This window comes from Festucalex cinctus, chromosome 12 (assembly GCF_051991245.1).
Source record: "Festucalex cinctus isolate MCC-2025b chromosome 12, RoL_Fcin_1.0, whole genome shotgun sequence".
Lineage (NCBI taxonomy): Eukaryota > Metazoa > Chordata > Actinopteri > Syngnathiformes > Syngnathidae > Festucalex > Festucalex cinctus.
In genome coordinates, this window is record NC_135422.1 from 8,840,751 (window position 1) to 8,848,903 (window position 8,153).

Sequence of the window (8,153 nt, forward strand, 5' to 3'; positions counted from 1 at the left end):
CCGTGTTCAAACTTGGTGTGTTTCATCTTAAGATGTTTAAGATGCAAATTTATCGAAAGTTTTTTATTTCGTCGCACGCTGCTGCTATAGCGATGCATTGGTTGCCAAGTAAAGTGCTGCTTTGTTTTTTTTTTATCTATACATGTGTGAAAACTCGTGAAACTTTGCACACACATCAGACTTGTCATTAACATGAATTTTTAGAGATTTCTTGTGCAATTTGCAATAAATCGCACCCTCTATACATTTTTTATGGAGCATTTCCGATTGGATGATTCAAGCGCAAAATAACTAAAGATGACTTGACTTGACCTAGATTTGTGAAAACTCAGAGGCATACCTATTATATTATTATTATTTTTTGTACCTTACAAGATTATCTCTTGTGCCACATTAAACCCCTTTGCAGGCCTGAGCCAAACCACGGTCCATACATTTGATACCACTGCTTTATTTCAATGGTCAAGTACTTCATAACCACACCTACTTATGCTTGTCCTTGCATATATAGTAGACAACAAAGAGCTCTTTCAACAAAAGACATTTCCATCTACAAAGTCATACAAGGTAAGCACTCTATAAATTCTGCAATCACTACACTTCTATTCCTAAATTATCACTTCAAATACCAACAATGGTTAATACAGCTACAAATTTCTTGTATGTTTATGAAGTATGATACTGTATTTATTTCTACTCCTTTGCTTTTCTACAGAACATGCACAAATCAACAAGCAAATTCTCTTTTGATAAAGACCCTCTAATCATCTCCATACGCAAAGATTGCCAACTTTTTTCCGTAAGTATACAATACATAAACTAAACAGGACAACTTTCTCAATCATATACAGTATGCCATACATATATGTATTAAGTTCTCATTTATTAACAGGTTTGTTAAAGGCACCTTTAGTGTGTTTTTCTGTTTGTAATGTTTCTCCACGAGCACGTCTAGCCATTGATATCATGTAGAACACATATGCTAACCTTTTAGAGACAATTGAAGCTTACTTGCACAGTAGCCACTATCTTAACCACTTAATTCACATGTCTACTTGACAACTTATTACATGTAGTGAAATGGTACTTTGTGCGTCTTATGCTTTTTTCTGAACACTGCTTTTCAACTCTTTCCTTAAAACCAATACATGCGGCACTGTTATACTGTATAAATATATATGTCCGTGTGTATATATAACCATTTATGTACCTGTCGTATCCTTACTTTTATTCATCATTTCATCACACAATCCTAAAACATTGCTTTTTGACCCAGAGGATTCAACTATACCATTTTTGCGTGTCTTATAACTTACTAGCTATATTATTTATTAACGGGCAAAAACTATGAATATAAGATCACCGTCAAATATTACGTCTGTAATATCCATATACAGTGCATTACATAATATGCATTTGTATTAAGACACTACCATGCTAAAAATATGCACACGACTGTTCTGTAAACTACACCTAAGACAACCAAACTTCACAGATCTAACATGATTCTTCATTCTTTTTTGTTCTACAGATGTATCAAATGCTGCCACACAGACAGAAGAAGCCACTGAGGACATGCACGAAGACGATGATCACAATATAACAGGACAGGTTAACCCCCCTGAAGTTTTAGCCCGCAGGTCAAAGCGTCCTAGGACTAATTCATCCATGGAGGTTACATTATCCTAAGACAGACTATGTGCTAACCCAAACTCTTTGACCCCAAGGGATTCATCTGTCCCAGAAAACTTTTACACTAAAGAGTTTATCTGTCCTAGGGCGCTGTTAACCCCAGGTTAAAGTGTTATTTAATCTGTCCTGTTACAACAGCTATACATAAACAGCTGCATTCCTCTCCTGTTCCATCTCTCGCACTTCTTTCATCTCTTTTTCTCCTCTACTTATACCTATGCTTGCTCATGTGCTTTTTTCCCCTTTAGATGATATCATTGGTTAGCCTGCTTCAAAGCTAAATTTTTTCTTGAATAACTGTCACACATTTACTGTTTGCTGGACCCTACAAAACTGTCACAATACTTCACTATGTCATGAATACATATGTGTTGCACAGCGACACCACATTAAGAGTCATCAAAAAGCTTTTTATTTGATCACACACCATCTCTGTGCCATGCAATGTTTTCAAATAAACAGATGCTGGTTTTGAATATCAAACGAGCGACTTTTCATGAAACTTTGCACACACATCAGAAAGTCCACACTTTTGAATTTATTTTGGGAATTGTGCATCATTTTTGGCCTTTTACTGCACCTTTTTACACACAAGGCACGGCAAATGCATTTCTATTTTCCATGGTCCTTGTCTATTTAACAGTACCCCAACGTGCAAGTCCCCCGACTTGCATATACCCCAACGTGGCCCGGGTTGCGAGGGCCCTTTATAGCTGCTCGCAGCTCTAGTTAGGGCCCGAGCAGCGGCGGCGGCGGTGCCGCTGCGAGGCCCTATTGTTTTTGTAGGAATTCTTCTTATTATTAGGGCCCGAGCAGCGGCGGCGGCGGTGCCGCTGCGAGGCCCTATTGTTTTTGTAGGAATTCTTCTTATTATTATTCTTATTATTATTATTCTTATTATTATTCTTCTCCGCAAACAATCGCATTTTTGAGACGCTAAACGTGAACGAAAACTCACCAAACTTTACACGCACATCAGGCCTGGCGAAAAATTTGATATTTTAAAGTCGCCATACATAATAACAGAAAAATGGCTCCATAGCGCCACCTACATAGGTTAAACGGATCCCTGTCCCGCTACGATCGTCCTATGGCGACGAAAATTGTGTGGCACCCGTAGCACATCCAGATGAACAAAAACCTCTTTGATGTGTGTACCCTAAAATAGACAGAAAGTGAGGTATGATCATCTAACTGTCCAATTTTGGCCCAGTTTTGCACATTTACAGGGGTCATACTTTTGCCCGCTTCTCCTACACGGTTAACCCGATTAACTTCAAACTTGGGATGGACCATCTCAACACCTGGGACAACATCATTGTAAAAAATCTAAAGTTTTTGATATACTATATGACGTCGGCGACGCATCAAATTTAGAGTTTAAAAATTCTTACTTCATGAAGCATTGCCGGTTGTACGTTTAATCTAGAGCTACGAAAATTTGTACACATATGTAACAGGCTATGACCTACAAAAAACTCTTTTTGAACCATATGCTAAACCTCACAGGAAGTCCGCCATTTTGATTTATTTTGGAACGTGTTGCCATTTTTTTGGCCATTTCATTGGGGTCTTATTTTAACGAACTCCTCCTACAGTGTTTATCCGATCATCTTCAAACTTGGTGTGATTCATCTTAAGATGTTGAAGATGAAAAGTTATTGAAAGCTTTGTATTTCGTCGCACGCTGTTGTCATGGCATGCACTGTTTGCAAAGGAAAAAAAAAATCCTTAAAGAAGCATTGCCAGTTGTACGAAGCAGCTAGAGCTACGGAAATTTGTAGACATATGTAACAGCCCAAGATGTACAAAAAAGTCTCTTGGTGCCCTGTGCTAAACCCAACAGGAAGTCCCCCAGGGGCCGGGCATCACATTTTAAGCTAAAAAAACTCCTCTTTAACAAAGCATACCCGGCTGTACGTTTCACCTAGAGTTACCAAAATTTGTAGAGGTATATAACAGCCCTCGAGGTACAAAAAACTCTTTTTGAACCATATGCTAAACCTAACAGGACGTCCGCCATTTTGATTTACTTTGGAATGTGTTGCCATTTTTTGGGCCATTTCATAGGGGTCATATTTTAACGAACTCCTCCTACAGAGTTTATCCGATCATCTTCAAACTTGGTGTGACTCATCTTAAGATGTTGAGGATGAAAAGTTATTGAAAGCTCTTTATTTCGTCGCACGCTGTTGTCGTGGCATGCACTTTTTGCAAAGGAAAAAAATCCCTCTTAATGAAGCATTCCCAGTTGTACGAAGTAGCTAGAGCTACAAAAAATTGTAGACATATGTAACAGCCCACAGTGTACAAAAAAGTCTCTTGGTGCCATGTGCTAAACCCAACAGGAAGTCCCCCAGGGGCCGGGCATCACATTTTGAGCTAGAAAACTCCTCTTTAACGAAGCATTCCCGGTTGTACGTTTCACCTAGCGCGATGATAATTTGCAGGCATACATAAGAGCCCACGATGTACAAAAAAGTCTCTTGGAACCATGTGATAAACCAAACAGGAAGTCTGCCATTTTGATTTACGATGGGATTTGTTGCCATTTTTTGTGGCCTTTTTCAGTTGTCATATTTTAACGAACTCCTCGTACAAAGTTCATCCGACCGTCTTCAAACTTGGTGTGTTTCATCTTAAGATGTTTAAGATGCAAAGTTATCAAAAGTTTTTTATTTTGTCGCACGCTGCTGCTATAGCGATGCAGTTTGCCAAGTGAAGTGCTGCTTTGTTTTTTTATCTATACATGTGTGAAAACTTATGAAACTTTGCAAACACATCAGACTTGTCATGAACATGAATTTTTAGAGATTTATTGTGCAATTTGCAATAAATAGCGCCCTCTAGACATTTTTATGAAGTATTTCCGATTGTATGATTCTGCTAGATTTGTGAAAATTAGGACAGACCCCTATCAGCCTAATACCTACAAAAAAGTATTATGTAGCCATTTGCCAAACCAAAGAGGAAGTCCGCTATTTTGATTTTATTTTGGGAATTATACATCATTTTTGGCCTCTTTCATTAAACTTTGCACAGACAAGGCATGGAAAAAACTAACATTTTAAATGGTCCTTGTTCCATGTAACAGTACCCCAACGTGCCAGTACCCTGACGTGCAAGTAACCCAACGTTGTGCTCAATAGCGCCCTCTATGCATTTTTATGGAGCATTTCCAATTGTATGATTCAAGCGATACACAACTAAAGATGACTTGACCTAGATTTGTGAAAACTGGGAGGCATACCTATTAGCTTAAGACCTACAAAAAGTATTCTGTAGCCGTATGCTAAACCTAAAAGGAAGTCCGCCATTTTGAATTTATTTTGGGAATTGCACACCATCTTTGGCCTTTTGCACTCACAAAGCTTGTCAAAAACATTTTAGATGGTCCTTGTCCGATTTGACAGTACCCCAACGTGCCAGTACCCCGACGTGCAAGTACCCCAACGTGGCCCAGGTTGCGAGGGCCCTTTATAGCTGCTCGCAGCTCTAGTTATTCTTATTATTATTCTTCTCCGCAAACAATCGCATTTTTGAGACACTAAACGTGACCGAAAACTCACCAAACTTTACACGCACATCAGGCCTGGCGAAAAATTTGATATTTTAAAGTCGCCATACATGATAACAGAAAAATGGCTCCTTAGCGCCCCCTACATAGGTTAAACGGATCCCTGTCCCGCTACGATTGTCCGACGGCTATGAAAATTGTGTGGCACCTGTAGCACATCCCAATGAACAAAAACCTCTTTGAAGTGTGTACCCTAAAATAGACAGAAAGTGAGGTATGAGTATTTAAATGTCCAATTTTTGCCAATTTTTGCACATTTACAGGGGTCATACTTTTGCCCGCTTCTCCTACACGGTTAACCCGATTGACTTCAAACTTGGGATGTACCATCTCAACACCTGGGACAACATCATTGTGAAAAATGAAAAGTTTTTGATATACTATATGACGGCGGCGGCGCATCAAATTTAGAGTTTAAAAATTCTTACTTCACGAGGCATTGCCGGTTGTACGTTTAATCTAGAGCTACGAAAATTGGTACACATATGTAACGGGCTATGACCTACAAAAAACTCTTTTTGAACCATATGCTAAACCTAACAGGAAGTCCACCATTTTGATTTATTTTGGAACGTGTTGCCATTTTTTTGGCCATTTCATTGGAGTCTTATTTTAACGAACTCCTCCTACAGTGTTTATCCGATCATCTTCAAACTTGGTGTGATTCATCTTAAGATGTTGAAGATGAAAAGTTATTGAAAGCTTTGTATTTCGTCGCACGCTGTTGTCATGGCATGCACTGTTTGCAAAGGAAAAAAAATATCCTTAAAGAAGCATTGCCAGTTGTACGAAGCAGCTAGAGCTACGAAAATTTGTAGACATATGTAACAGCCCAAGATGTACAAAAAAGTCTCCTGGTGCCCTGTGCTAAACCCAACAGGAAGTCCCCCAGGGGCCGGGCATCACATTTTGAGCTAAAAAAAACTCCTCTTTAACAAAGCATACCCGGCTGTACGTTTCACCTAGAGTTACCAAAATTTGTAGAGGTATATAACAGCCCTCGATTTACAAAAAACTCTTTTTGAACCATATGCTAAACCTAACAGGACGTCCGCCATTTTGATTTACTTTGGAATGTGTTGCCATTTTTTTTGGCCATTTCATAGGGGTCATATTTTAACAAACTCCTCCTACAGAGTTTATCCGATCATCTTCAAACTTGGTGTGATTCATCTTAAGATGTTGAAAATGAAAAGTTATTGAAAGTTTTTTATTTCGTCACATGCTGTTATCGTGGCATGCACTTTTTGCAAAGGAAAAAAATCCTTCTTAATGAAGCATTCCCAGTTGTACGAAGCAGCTAGAGCTATGAAAAATTGTAGACATATGTAACACCCCAGGATCTACAAAAATGTCTCTTGGTGCCATGTGCTAAACGCAACAGGAAGTCCCCCAGGGGCCGGGCATCACATTTTGAGCTAAAAAACTCCTCTTTAACTAAGCATTCCCGGTTGTACGTTTCACCTAGCGCTATGATAATTTGCAGGCATACATAAGAGCCCACGATGTACAAAAAAGTCTCTTGGAACCATGGGCTAAACCAAACAGGAAGTCCGCCATTTTGATTTATGATGGGATTTGTTGCCATTTTTTGTGGCCTTTTTCAGGGGTCATATTTTAACGAACCCCTCCTACAAAATTTATCCGACTGTCTTCAAACTTGGTATGTTTCATCTTAAGATGTTTAAGATGCAAAGTAATCGAAAGTTTTTTATTTTGTCACACGCTGTTGCCATAGCAATGCATGGGAATTGCACACCATATTTTGCGTTTTGATTAAACACCTAAAGCTATGATAATTTAGAGGCATACATAAGAGCCCACGATGTACAAAAAAAGTCTCTTGGAACCATGTGCTAAACCAAACAGGAAGTCCGCCATTTTGATTTACGTTGGGATTTGTAGCCATTTTTTTGTGGCCTTTTTTAGGGGTCATACTTTAACGAACTCCTCCAACAAAATTTATCCGACTGTCTTCAAACTTGGTGTGCTTCATCTTAAGATGTTTAAGATGCAAAGTTATCGAAAGTGTTTTATTTTGTCGCACGCCGTTGCCATAGCGGTGCATTGTTTGCCAAGTAAAATGCTGCTTTTTTTTTTTTTTTTTTTTCTAAACATGCGAAAACTCATGAAACTTTGCACACACATCAAACTTGCCATAAAAAATGAACATTTTAGAGAGTTTTTCTGCAATTTTCAATAAATGGCTCAATAGCGCCATCTCGACATTTTTATGAAGCTTTTGGAAATGAATGATTCAGCGAGATGTGAAAAAATTTGGATACCTATCAGCCTAAGACTTACAAAAAAGTTTCTAAAGCCATATGCTAAACCAAACAGGAAGTCTGCCATTTTGATGAACTTTGGTATTTGATGCCATTTTTGGGGCCTTTTATAGGCGTCATATATTCTTTGGTACGTTTCATCTTAAGATATTTAAGATGAAAAGTTATTGAAATTTTTTATTTTGTCGCACGCCTTTGCTGTAGCGATGCATTGTTTGAAAAGAAAAATGTTTTTTATATGATTCAGCTAGATGTGTGAATATTGGGAGATCAGCCTAAGACTTACAAAAAAGTTTCTAAAGCCATATGCTAAACCAAACAGGAAGTCTGCCATTTTGATGAACTTTGGTATTTGATGCCATTTTTGGGGCCTTTTATAGGCGTCATATATTCTTTGGTACGTTTCATCTTAAGATATTTAAGATGAAAAGTTATTGAAATTTTTTATTTTGTCGCACGCCTTTGCTGTAGCGATGCATTGTTTGAAAAGAAAAATGTTTTTTATATGATTCAGCTAGATGTGTGAATATTGGGAGATCAGCCTAAGACTTACAAAAAAGTCTCTAAAGCCATATGCTAAACCAAACAGGAAGTCTGCC

General features: G+C 38.3%; 1 long non-coding RNA gene across 1 annotated transcript; it reads left to right on the plus strand.

Moving 5' to 3' along the window:
• The first annotated feature begins 727 nt into the window (after nt 1-727).
• On the plus strand, nt 728-2,175 carry LOC144032219 (uncharacterized). Its single transcript, XR_013287723.1, has 2 exons — nt 728-799; nt 1,532-2,175. It is a non-coding gene; the product is annotated as an uncharacterized LOC144032219 (long non-coding RNA).
• Nucleotides 2,176-8,153: the final 5,978 nt, after the last annotated feature.